The following is a 12,565-nucleotide window of genomic DNA, read 5'->3' as shown; positions in this document are numbered from 1 at the left end:
TAAACAGTTCCTTTAGTAACCCAAGTTCCTTGATATAAACCCACAGGCTTCATTTTCTTTTTTTTCCAAGTTGTCTTTTTATTGCTATCTCGATGAGCCAATCGACATATAGTGCCAATGTTACAACAATGCAGCAATTTGAGGAAACATCGAAAATTCATTTTTACATTTTGTAATTGAACCCCCCAACTAAAGAAAGATGGTTTAACTTAAACAAATAAAATAAACTAATGTATAGTCACACAAATAAACAAAGTCAGTTTTGTGAGTTCCCAAAACCGAAAGTCTGCTGGGTCATCCCGGCACCATCCCGCCCCATCCCTTTCCCCTCCCTTTCCCCTCCCACGAAAGAGCCTTCCGGTCCCCCTATGCAGCCCATCTGGCTCCCAGCTGTACTGTCAAGTTTGCAATAGATGTTTCAAGATCTGCAGCCAAAAAAACATGTGTTCTTTCTCTTGGACAAAATCTGGGAAGGGGGTTCAGGTTGTGGAGAACCTCGCAATGCGATCTGATAAGTGTGCGGTAAGCTTTTCCATGGCTATGATCTCTCACACTTTTACCCGCCGGTATTAGATGCAGGAGCCTTATGTAGTCTTCCAAAAGTGTGCCCGGGTTATTCTGACTGCCATCAATAAATGTGATACTAGATCCACTCTAGCGCCTGTTAACGGAAATGCACCATCCTCGGGGATGTCCCCAAAGAGCAAGGTCAATGGACACATAGGGAGTAAGCTACCTGTAATATCCTTTATCCTGGAGCGAATCTCCTGCCAATACCTTTGCATAATTGAACAGTGACACCACGTGTGTGCAAGGTCTCCCAATTTCCCACACCCATGCTAGCAACGATCTGAGTAGTGAGGGTGGATAGCATGTAACCTTTGGGGTGGGGGCCATATACCAACAAAAGCATCATTTGATGGCCCCTACCTTGATCAGGGTGCAGCAGGAGTTCCTATGGGCTCGAGACCACATTTTTTGCCAGGATTCCTCAGAAATTTCAATCCCCAATTCCCTCTCCCAACATGTCATATATAGTAATTTATCTTCCAGAGAAGCATTTTCTAGCAATTGGTAGCAGGTAGATATTTTATGTACCTCTTGACCCTCAATTCCCTTAGGCATTCGGCATCCAGCTTGTTTGACCTGTTTATTTGATACCCAGTGTCGGATTTGAAAATAGCTGAATCGCTCCACCTCAGATAAGTTCAACTTTTGTTTACATTCTATAAACGTAAGTGGTGTGCCCTCCTTATATAGGTCTCTCAACAGTAATACCCTGAGTGATTAGCATTGTGCGAATACCCTCCTGTCCAAGACTGTGGAGAACTCTGGATTTTGCAACACTGGGGAGAGGGCACCTAACCCTGATTCAAAACCTAGTTGAGAGCAAGTTTTGTCCCAATGAAACAAGGTAGAGCTAGTAGATTCCAAGAGGCTCTGTTGGGTTCATCTCGCAGATTTAGGGAGGCTAACCTGTTCCAATGCCTTCCATTTCGGCTGCCTCTCTTCTCATGCCCAGTCTAACATTGGGGCAACCCGTGCTGCTCAAAAATAACACTGAATCGAAGGGACCCCTAGGCCCTGCCCAAAGAAGTAATTTACAAGGGATTCTTGGAGATTTGCCCTGCCAAATGAATCGTCCCACCGGCTTCTGCATTTCCAATAATACCCGCTCCGCGATAGCAATTAGCAAGGCCTGGAAGATATACAGGAGTTTCGGAAGTAAGGTCATCTTGACCGCACCCACTCGTCCCAACCATGAGATCTCCTGCATCTCCCACAGCTGGGGCATATCCCTGGCTTCTTTACACAGTGGAGGAATGTTAGCCACCAGGAGGGCCTTGTAAGTATTGGTGATACAAACCCCTAAATACGTAATTTCTCGCCCTGCCCATCTAAAAGGGAATTCGGTTTGCAGGGCGTGTTGAACCTCAGGGGGTTTGGTTTTCGCCAGCCACGCCGACTTCCCATGGTTAATGCGAAAACCTGATATCAAGGCGAATCTCTCCAGCAGTTCAAGGAGTGCCGCAAGGGAAAATATAGGATTTTGAAGAAAGCAGATAATATCATCAGGCAATAGTGGCACTTTATGTGTGTGTGTGTGTGTGTCCCTCCATAAATTGACCCTGATTCGTGGGAATGGCCGCGTATCATCTGTGCTAGAGGTTCTATTGCTAATGCAAAGACTAAGGTGGACAGGGGGCAACCCTGCCCCATGCCCCTGCCCAGGGGTAGTAATGGTGAGCTGAGAGTGTCAACCTTAATTCTGGTACATGGTATTTGGAAATTTGCCAATAATCAATCTAGTGAAGGATGGGCCAAATCCATATGCAGGCAGAAATGCCTTTAAGTAATCCCATGACATGCTGTTGAAGGCCCTGTGTACATATGAGGAAAGGAGGGATATCCCGCCTGGGATTCGAGGGGCTAAGGCGATTAGATACACCACCCTCCAGATATTATCGTGGGCACCTCTATTTTTAATGAAGCCAGTTTGATCACTTTTGATTATCTGTGGCAGGAGAAATCTGGTAGTCATATTTTACTGTAAGGTTTTGCATCTGTATTTAGGATGGCTTTAAAGCGATATGATGTACACTCCTAGGGGTTCTTTTCAGGGCTGTCTGGACCAGGTCTAGTGCAAGCCTAAGAGGGGAGGGATCTGAGAGAGCCTTCAGTGGAATGTCTATCCCTGTAACTGCTGGAATGAGGATGTTCGAGACCAAAATCATATCTACATTAGAGAAACCTTTATGGACAGCCGAGAAGAAGGTATAATCCTTCTCCGCTGGGTGGAAGAAGTGCCACTCCTCTATTAACGCGTGTTCCCTCAATAATGTTCTAATGGCGTAGAGGTTTCGCTTGCCATTGGGAGTAGGGGCCAATGATTTATCTATGACCGGGTTTATGACACAATTGAAATGCCCCCACAAGATAATTTCACTTTCAACAAATTCATCTAGGTTATCTGAGAGTCCTGCAAGGAACTCTGCCTGTTTTTCATTAAGGCCATATATGAAAGCTAAAGTAACCTTGTGATCACTCATGAGAGTTCTGAACAGCAAGAATCTCCCCTCTTTGTCTTGCTACACCCTAAACAAACTCAAGGCAAGCCTCTGCGGACCATGACGGCGACCTGCCGTTTTTTAAGGCCACTAGTGGCGAAGTACGCTCTTGGGTACAGGTAGGTTTCTAGTAAGAAGACTAGGGCTACATCCAGAGAGGAAAGTCTATGTAGTCTTTGTAAAAATGCCTTGCGTTTTACTGGTGAGGTAAGACCCCACACATTCAGGGTCAGGCAAGGAAGGTCAGGGGATTCCATCATGCTCTACTTCAGGTGAAAAACTCGTCAGGTGAGCCAGTGCCTTAACTAGGTGAGTCCCTGTCAAGGAGACTCGTTTAATAGCGACTACAAAGAAGATCCTTTATATGACCAAAACATAAAGAATAGCCCTCCAATGAACAGTGGAGTCGAAACAAAACACTACGAGCAATTTCCCATACCTCCGTAGTAACTTATAACAGCCCTTCCCTTGTGGCACCCCGTTTACCCCCCTCTGCACCCCAAACCATGCAATAGTAAAAAACATGATTGTGCCAACCCATGCCGCATGAGAGCATGAATTAGAACTATCAACCTGTGAAGAATACAAGTAACCTCCGGACAATGAACCAACCACTAGGCATATAATAGTCCGGAGTATCAGGTCGGAGCACCCCAATCCTGCCCCATCTCAGAATCTGGCAAAGTCCAGGGTAGTGTCCATTAACTCAGGTGCCGCCTCCTCCGAGCTAATAGCGTATCTTTGATTCTGATATTCAAATAGCCGTTTACATGGGAAGCCCCAACGATATTTGAGATTTCGTGCTTGTGCCTTTCGTTCAACACATTTCAGTTTTGTTATCGGTTCTCCTCTCGACTCAGCGGCTGTGATGAACCGCTTGGCTTTTCATAATATCTGGAGTCAAGGCCGGTACCACGGTTGCAGGTGCCTCCCTCAGTCCTGCTAATCAGTGTAGGCACGCTCCGTGTAACGTTGATATCTGCTGCAACACACTTGAGCTGTTGTCAGCGGTCTTTTAGATTCCTTCTGCAGAGGTTTTGCGGGTCTGGCTCGGAAAGGGCAAGGTTGTGTCCCTCCTTGTCAGCCTCTCAATATTCACCGCCTTTTTTCTCCTCTTCAACTGCTGTGCCTGGATAGATATCTCGTCCTGCGGTCTGCCTTGCTCATAGTGTGCTTTCATGCTCCACCTTTTATCCCTGTTGGAAGGGAAAGGACCATCAGGTCTGTGTGATTCTGGTAAATTGCCTGACCATGCCTGACCCTTGTATTGGGACATGTTAGGTAAACGGCTCGGGTGTTAATCTTCTGTTTGTGGTTTGCAAAAGTGTCCATGTCAGAAAAGGGGGGGGAGCAGTGTTTTGGAATATCCGATGTGGTAGAAGGGGGAAAAGGTGTTGAAAGAAGGGGGATACCACATCTCACCCATTGGTGTCCCACTTCCTCTACCCAAGGATCCCCCTCCCCCATCCAGGTGATCCTCCCTCACTGGTCTACCTGCAGTAACTGGATCCAGTAGCGATAGCCATGCCACCTGGATGACAGATCCCCGGTGACTAGTCAGGGAGACACCTTTAGGTTTCTCACATCACAGACATATTCTATCAGATCCTGTTCCTGTATGTGTTGAGAAACACCACGTATGCGGACATTGTTTCTCTGCAATCTGTTTTCCAGTTCCTCCTGTTTGGCCCAGATCACCTCTAGCTGCTCCTCAATGCCCACCACCCTGTTTGTTAGCTCCACTTGGGCATGCGCCTGCTCACATAGCATATTTTAAACATCATTAGCCCACGATTCCAGCCCCAGCAGGTGTGAGTTGAGATCTGCAATAGTTTTGACCAGCGTCTCTTTTGTGGACTTGATCTCCATTGTGAGATCCTGTTTCAGGGTGGAAAGCATTTCCATATGGTCCTCCTTAGTGAATGCAGGAAGTGTGGGGGTTGTCCCAGGAGGGGGGAGAATGGACCTCAGCGCAAAGCTCCTGAGTGCCTTTCGCTTTGTGTCAGGTTTTCACATTCTGTACCTCACATTAGCAAGGTTCCTAGGAGAATAGGATATTGCAAACACTATTTCAGGTGGCTAAAATATTAAATACATTCTGTTTTGAAACTAGAATATTTTCTGTTTTAGTTAAGTTCATTTTTTTTCGTGTTCCTTAACTAACTTTCATTAGAAAGATGACATGTCCCCAAGCCAAGATGGAGGAACACTATCCCAATAGTGATTGGTTTAGTTTGCAGCAGGCAGTATTGTGATGTCACTTAGAATGTTTCTTACAAATCTAAACTGCCTTTCATTAAAGTATTCATTAGGGTAGGTCGTACATTTTTTTAGCTCCAGTTAAAATAAAACTATAGTATACTTTCACTAGGTGTAGAATTTTTGTTTTAGTTCAATTTCTACCTTAGTAATCTCAGTCAAGAAAGAAGTTGCTGAAATCAACCATCAGAGTCTTCCAGTTGAACCAGTTTGTTGAACAGAGGAACCAATTGAAGAACAAGAACTAAGCTAAGTGCAATTCCGTTGTTAAATGTAGAAAGTTATTGGATGTTGCTCAAAAGACATTTAAACTTAAGACTTTACAAGTTCATTCATGGTATTTTTTAAGTCAAGTAATTTTATTATACTTGGTCAAACCAGAGTAGTTGAAGATTCAAGACAAAGTAGTACATTTTATTTTTAATTAGATTTTTAAAGACCAACTAATACTAACTAGGCGTGCGGATTGTTTTTCGCTGCGTGTATAATCTTGATTAACCTTATTTTAACCTTTCAAACGTTTTGTAATTTTGTTTCACGCTATCGTTCAGAGCCGGAGCGTATATTTAATTCTATGCGCGGGGTTAGAGAAAAGGACCCTACTACGTCGCGGCCATTTTGAGATGAATTATTTTCTTTTCCTCTGTGTCGCACTTCGTAACGGACTCTAAGAAAAGAAAAGACTTTCGTTTGGACAAATTGCTTTTGGATTCAAGGCTAGTCAGTAATGTTATGAACAAGAGTTTTTTGTACTAAAGCCTTTTGTTGAAGGAGAATTTTTAAGAGAATACATTTTCGAAAATCCAGTACTGGCAGCAGAATATTAGAACTTCATCAGGAAGTTATCCAAGGTATTAACATTTTTAATAAATATATTATTTAGAAAAATACACTTAAGGAAATATTAAAAGGCTTAGTAATAACTACATTAAAGGGTATTCCTATTATCTGTTTTTAGAGAGTGATAAGCTGTATGTAGAGAGAAAAGAAAGAGGAACTTCATATACCGCACCAAAAGCAGCAACATTTCTTACTGAAGCAGCCTAAGGGCTATGCAAGCTTAGGCAACAGGTAACTAGAGACATATTATAGTAATATAGAATAGTCAATACATAATTTTAAAACTATTTTACTTAAGGCTGTGTTTTCCTTTAGGAACACCACTGATCCAAAAAACCCTTCCAGTGAAGACAGTCTGAAGTACCTGCAGTGGGAGTTCTTGTCTTTGTTTTGTTATCCATTCCCCTTTCCCCTTGGGTTTGCCTGGCCAATAGTTTTATTATATCAGGATTGTTGAGCAGGCAGGCTTTGGGGGCTAGGTGGGCCAGCTTCACTCCTGCAGGATCCTATTACTTCAGAATCTTGACACTTTGTCTTGCATGCCTAATAATGATTTGAGATTTCCCACTTTGTCCTCAGCCCCAGATTTAGGCATTATTTTAAGGCTGGTTGGTACTCCTGGCCTACCGTGCTCCACCGGCCCCCCGAGGTTCCTTTTGCTGTTCTTTCCAGCCGAGATGCCTTCTTATGGTGGCACGTTCTGAAATGCGGTTCAGGACACTAGTGTTAACATGAGTACCCCAATATCACCAGTCGGCCCAGGTTCCCAGTGATTTAAATGGCCTGCTCAGTGACCGCTGTCACAGAGGTTCCCAGTTTGTTCTTTGGGCGTGGGATCCTTCAGAGCACTCAGAAGACCACTATACTTTTTAAATGTGCCAATATCACAAGCCGGTTCTAGTTTTCAACAATACAGATGGCTCACTCATTAAAGTTGCAGCAGAGGCTACCAGATTGTACAGTTGGCCTTGGGAACCTTCATAATTCCTGAAAGCTTAGCTCCACGTGATCTGCCTCAGAGTCAGTTATGGCCGGTACATTTTGTAAGACAGACATGTTATCAAGAGAGACACAGACACAGGTGATGCTTTCAAAACCTTTATTCAATGAATCAGGATGGGTGAAATGCCTATCTGGCCCTATCGCTATGGCGGGATTGCCCGGCCTGAATAAATCAAAGTTCGTCAAAGTCAGTGTGCCCCAATCAAAAAGTCTGGATGTGTCCATACCTATGCTTGCCCTCACAACTAAAAGGAAACTATAGGAAGGGATGGTTCAACTGAAGAAGTGAATAACATAAAGTTCCTGGCGTTCTCGTCATTCTTCGTTGAAGGCAAGGCTCTTCCACCTGCCCCTTGGACAGCACTGGGCTGGCTCTCCTAGCCAGGGTAACGAGCAGTCTCTGGCCGCAAGAAAAGGGACTGCCCGCTCACGATGCTCCCTTTGATTCGGAGCATTGGCTAGCTCCCTTTCCCATGTCCGGATACCAGTCTCTGGTTTTAATACACACGAGGTTCCACGGCAAAAGTTCAGTTCAACACAAAAGTTCTTAAGAAGTTCAGGCGCCCTTCCCCAAACCTCAGTTACCAGTTCATGAAATATCCATTTGTCAAAAGTTCACAAGAAACAGTCTTGTTGTATTCACTCAAGGCTCAAGGTTCCCTTCCCCAAGCTTAATACATTTCTTGCTCACAAAACAAAGTTCACAGGTTCTTCTCACCTTAAAACTCTTTCGTTGTGGCCCACTCCTGGGCGTGGTGCAGTTTTAGACCGCACGGTCCACCTAAAACAGGTCGCACAACCAGTGGCTCTTTATCCCTGGCACAATGTTGGGCCTTATGGCTTTTCTTCATACATATTAGGGCTTCCTGGTCTAGGCGCAGTTTTACACTGCATGGTCCACCCATTTCAGGTCACGCAACCAGTCACCCCTCATTGCTGCCCTCAGCCTCTTCTTTCATTTGGCAGTTGAGATTAATTTCTTAAGTATCCGGGCACTTCTCTCGCCCCTTCTAATACTTTAGTATCTATGGGCTCCCTCTCTCTCCCTCTCTGACCCATACTTAATTTTGGCTCACGTTCTTAGTTCTGATTTCTTTCATTTCCTTTATTCTCTTTTTGTACTTTTGCTCCTATTTCGCTAGCTCCCCTTGGCGGCAGCTTTCCTTTTCATTCAGCAACCTCAGGAGTTTTATTGTGATGCTGTGTTTCACTTGTTTGTCAATTACTTCTTAGACGCTTAACTTCTGTACTTCTCTGGGCCTCATTACACGGAAGGCGGTAAGGGTTAACGGTCACCGGTAATGGTACCGGTGACCGTTAACCCTTACCGCCTTACTACGAGGTCCCTTAGCGGGTTGGTACTGTAACAAGGTGTTAAAAACCAACCCGCTAAGGGACCTTGGTGCTAATTACGGCACCGCAAATTTGCGGTACCGTAATTAGCACCTTCCCCATTCCCATTATGCCCTATGGGGCAAAAATGGGAATGGGGAAGGGCAATGGTGGAAGGGGGAATTACCGCCCCACCAACCTTGGGATAGGACGGTAATTCCCCTTTCCACCAAGGCGGTGCCGGTATTTTACCGGCATGGACCAAGGTGCTATTAGCTATTAGCTATTAGCACCTTGGTCCACCGCCTACCGTGTAATGAGGCCCTCTGTCTTTAAGAGTATGCCGTACGCGAGTATGCCGCTGCAGCCTGTGACTCGACTCCAAGGGTCTCGTCAAACAATTGAATTGCCTTTACTCATTCAAGAGCTTGTGTGAGTGGGATTCTGTGGGTTTGGAATTGAGGCTCTATGATTCGACTAGTTTTTCTTCTGTCACATAATATAGACCCCTTTTCTGTCCTTCGTCCATTTGGTGAACTCAGCAAGAGTAATGAACCTAAATGTTTTTGGTGACCGCTCAGTAGGAAATTGCTGTGCCCTCAGGGGCAACAGCTTTTCTTATACTCAATTGTTCCTATTATACTTGCAATACTGGGTTTTTGGGATTTGCAGTGATAAATTCGCCTGGGAAAAGGTCACCAGGGGGTGACATTTCACCATATGTGCAAACCCAAGAAATTCAGGCACTTTCCCCAAATATTCTAGGACGGGAGTATATAATAGTAAATAATACCCATGCTAGAATATGTGGGGGAAGGCTTTTAGGGGGCGCAGGAAAAAAGTTACCTACCAGGCGTCTTTTTCCTAGGCGACGTTATCACATGAAACGGATTTCTGTTGTTACAACAGTCCTCATCTACACTTTGGATTAAGGCAATTCCCTTGTGACTGATCTACCTAAATATACTCTCCAGAGACCTAAGAAGGCAACTCCTTGCAAACACCCACCATTTCTCTACTGCTCATTAGTTTGGTTACAGCCTTCTAATGATGCCATCTTTTATTCATTGCAATTGTATAGCGTACGCAAGCCCTCAGGCATCACGGTGCTGTGGAGAACAGGTTACATGAGGCCACTTAGGCCCAGAAGGCTGTTACAGGTTACATAGATGCATTGATGACATTATTGCATATAGTCATATGAAGTATAAACTGTGCATACATATTGCTGCAAGGGTCCGGTAATGGAAGGAGGCCAAGGACATACAAAGTTAATCGAAGAGCCAGGTTTTGAGGCCTTTACGGAAAGCCCAGTATGAGCCTTGTGATCTGAGATTGAGTGGGAGGGAGTTCCATTGCTAGGCTGCAATGACAGGGAAGCTTGAGCCACCCGCTTTGGCACGTTTGAAGGCGGGTTGCACTAGCCTTTGTGCATAGGGTGTTCTGAGTGGCCTGGGTGATTGCGGTTTGGAACATCTTTGACACAGGTATGGTGGCACTGACTTCGAAATGCATCTCTGTGTAATGGTTAGGGTCTTGAAGAGAATTCTTTCGTGCATGGGAGGGTTTTGGGGAGGTTGAGGGCAGGTCTTAAGGCATTATTTTGTAAGACTTGCTGATTTTTTAGATTGTGGGATGAGGTGCCGGCGAATAGAGCATTACAACAGTCTAGTCTAGCGCCAACCACGGCGTGAGTGATCGGCATGCAGCTATCTGGCGAAATGAAGGGTCATTAGGTGTTAAGTTTTGTGGTGTATGCAGCTGAAGAGGCGATGGTGTTGACTTGTCTGGTGAGTGTAAGGTTAGTGTAAGCGATGCATTTAAATAGACTCCCAGGGTTTTTACTGAGGGTGAGACTCCGATAGGGATGCTATTGATGATGAAAGTGGAGTATTCAGGGTTCAGTTTGTTCAGAGCTGTTTGTTGTCCTATGATAAGGAATTCTGTTTTGTCATCATTCAAGCAGAGGCCGTGGGAGGCCATCAATGCTTGAATGATGGTGAAGGTTGAGTTTAGTGTAGCAGCATCTTATGAATAGGGGCCGGTGAGGGGGAGGAGAATTTGGGTATCAACTGCGTAATTTGTACATGCAATGTCAAGGGAGTCAAGGAGATTGAAGAGGGGCTTCGTGAATATGTTATAAAGCATTGGCGAGACACAAGAGCCTTGGGAGACCCTGCAGTTGATTGGTGAAGGTGTAGCGCTAGCATTCTCAGAGAAGACTTTCATTCTTCTAACTTCTTGGAAGGAGGCTATCTATGCTGTTGCTTCTGGTGAGAAGGAAGCTGCTTAGTTAAGGTGTCGGCAGAGTATGCTGTTTCAACTAAATCAAACACTGCTGACAGGTCTAGTAGCAGCAAGAGGGCAAGTTTACCTTATCCATAATATCGTCCATCTGATTTTCTAAATCAAGGAGGGCAGATTCGGTTCCATGCCTGGGACGGAAACCTGATTGGCGGATACTGAGTATCTGGTTTGTTTCTAAGTTTTGCTGTATTTGGATGTATGCTGCTCTGTCAAGTATTTTTAACAGGAAGGAGTCGGTCGTGATGGGGCGGTAGTTATTGGGGGATGTTGGATCAAGGGTTGTTTTTTTTTTAGGAGCGGTAAGACTCGTGCTTCTTTGAGGCTCGTGGGTACCACACTTGAGGTGAAGAAGGAATTTATGACTGCTGTGATAAAAGGGGTGCAGTCTTTGATCAAGGGGCCTGGGCATATGTCGTTTTTGCGTTTAGATGGCTTAAGGCTTTTCAGGATGTTTAGGGTGTCTTGGTTGGAGATGATGTTGAATATGAATAGCGGTGGGGTGTTGGGTAGGGCAGAGTGGGTGGCCTCGGGCCGGTGTTGGTCAAGGTGGGTTGTTTGGAGTTGTTCAGGGTGTTTTTGTTTTGCAATGATTTTGTTTTGGAGTAAGCTGATTTTATTTAACATAGCGCTCTGGATGCTGTCGCACCCTGCGTGATCTTTGGATAGCGAGGATGGCGGGGAGACTGGAGCCTCCAGTTCTTTGAGGATGGAGAATAATTCTCTGGTGTTAGAGGTCGCATTGACAATTCTGGAATTGAATGTATTGGCTTTGGCTTGGATAATTGCATTTTTATATTGTTTGGATACGATCAAGAATTCTTGTTTTAAGGGTTTCGGAGGGCAAGTTTCTCCAAGAAATTTCAGATTGTCTCTTTTTTGCTCTGAGTTCAGAGAGGTCCTGGGTAAACCAGGAGTTGGTATGTGCTAGTGGTTTGTCTTTTTTAGGAGCTAAAGTGTTACATAGTGTGTCTGATGCCTTTTTCCTTATGTTTACCTCAGTAGGAGAATGATATGATTTTTCCACAAAAAGATCCCTTACTTTGCCTTTTTACAAGAGCTCACATATTATTATGCAAGGGACTTCACAGTAGGGCAATTTGCACATCGCTATTTATGTGTTGGTGTTTTGTAAGGTGCCAATGTGAACACAATTGCTTGTTAGCGCCCTAATCAGAAGAGGGGAGCTCAGATCGTTCTCTGCCTTGGAACATTCCAGATCAGTTAAGTGCAAAGGTAAGCGGAAGGGAGAAGACAGATGAACAGAGCTCTCAGGTTTTCCATGGCCTAATATAGCAATAATCATCCGTTCGCTTGGGCCTTTAACAAGGGTCCCTGGTGCCGTTACCACCCGTTCCAGCCCATGGAATGAGTGATTATTGCTAATAGCGCCCCGGGTTGCCAATCCAGTAACATGGGGTGCTATGAGCAAAGTATTTTGTTTGAATTAACAGGACGCCTAGTGGCGTCTGGTTCATTGAAACACAATACTCACTACAGGTGGCTGCCATGAATCAGGAAGGTGGGGCTCCTTACAGAGCCCCTCTTCCATTCCCATGGTGGCCAGCAGAGACAACAGAGCAGAGGTAATCAGGTAAGTGGGACTAGAGGGATTCAATATAAGAAGGGAAGGGAGGGTGGGGGGAAGATGGTGGGGCAGGGGAAGCAGCCATCAGGTTGCTCGGAAAAGGGCATGGATCAGACGATTCATCCCACGATCCGCTCCCCTGCCCTGGGTCCTAAAAGGAATACATCTTTCA

At 45.0% G+C, this 12,565-nt stretch overlaps 1 protein-coding gene across 2 annotated transcripts in view; it reads left to right on the top strand.

Annotated features, from left to right (window-relative positions):
* The window catches only part of CFAP99 (cilia and flagella associated protein 99), a 947,596-nt gene that overhangs the window by 310,812 nt on the left and 624,219 nt on the right, over positions 1-12,565 (top strand). The window lies entirely within an intron of this gene.

The sequence above is a fragment of the Ambystoma mexicanum genome, chromosome 6q (genome assembly GCF_040938575.1).
Source record: "Ambystoma mexicanum isolate Mex_15411 chromosome 6q, UKY_AmexF1_1, whole genome shotgun sequence".
NCBI classification, from domain to species: domain Eukaryota; kingdom Metazoa; phylum Chordata; class Amphibia; order Caudata; family Ambystomatidae; genus Ambystoma; species Ambystoma mexicanum.
The sequence above is the reverse complement of the archived record's forward strand: the minus strand, read 5'-3'. Positions and strand labels throughout refer to the sequence as shown.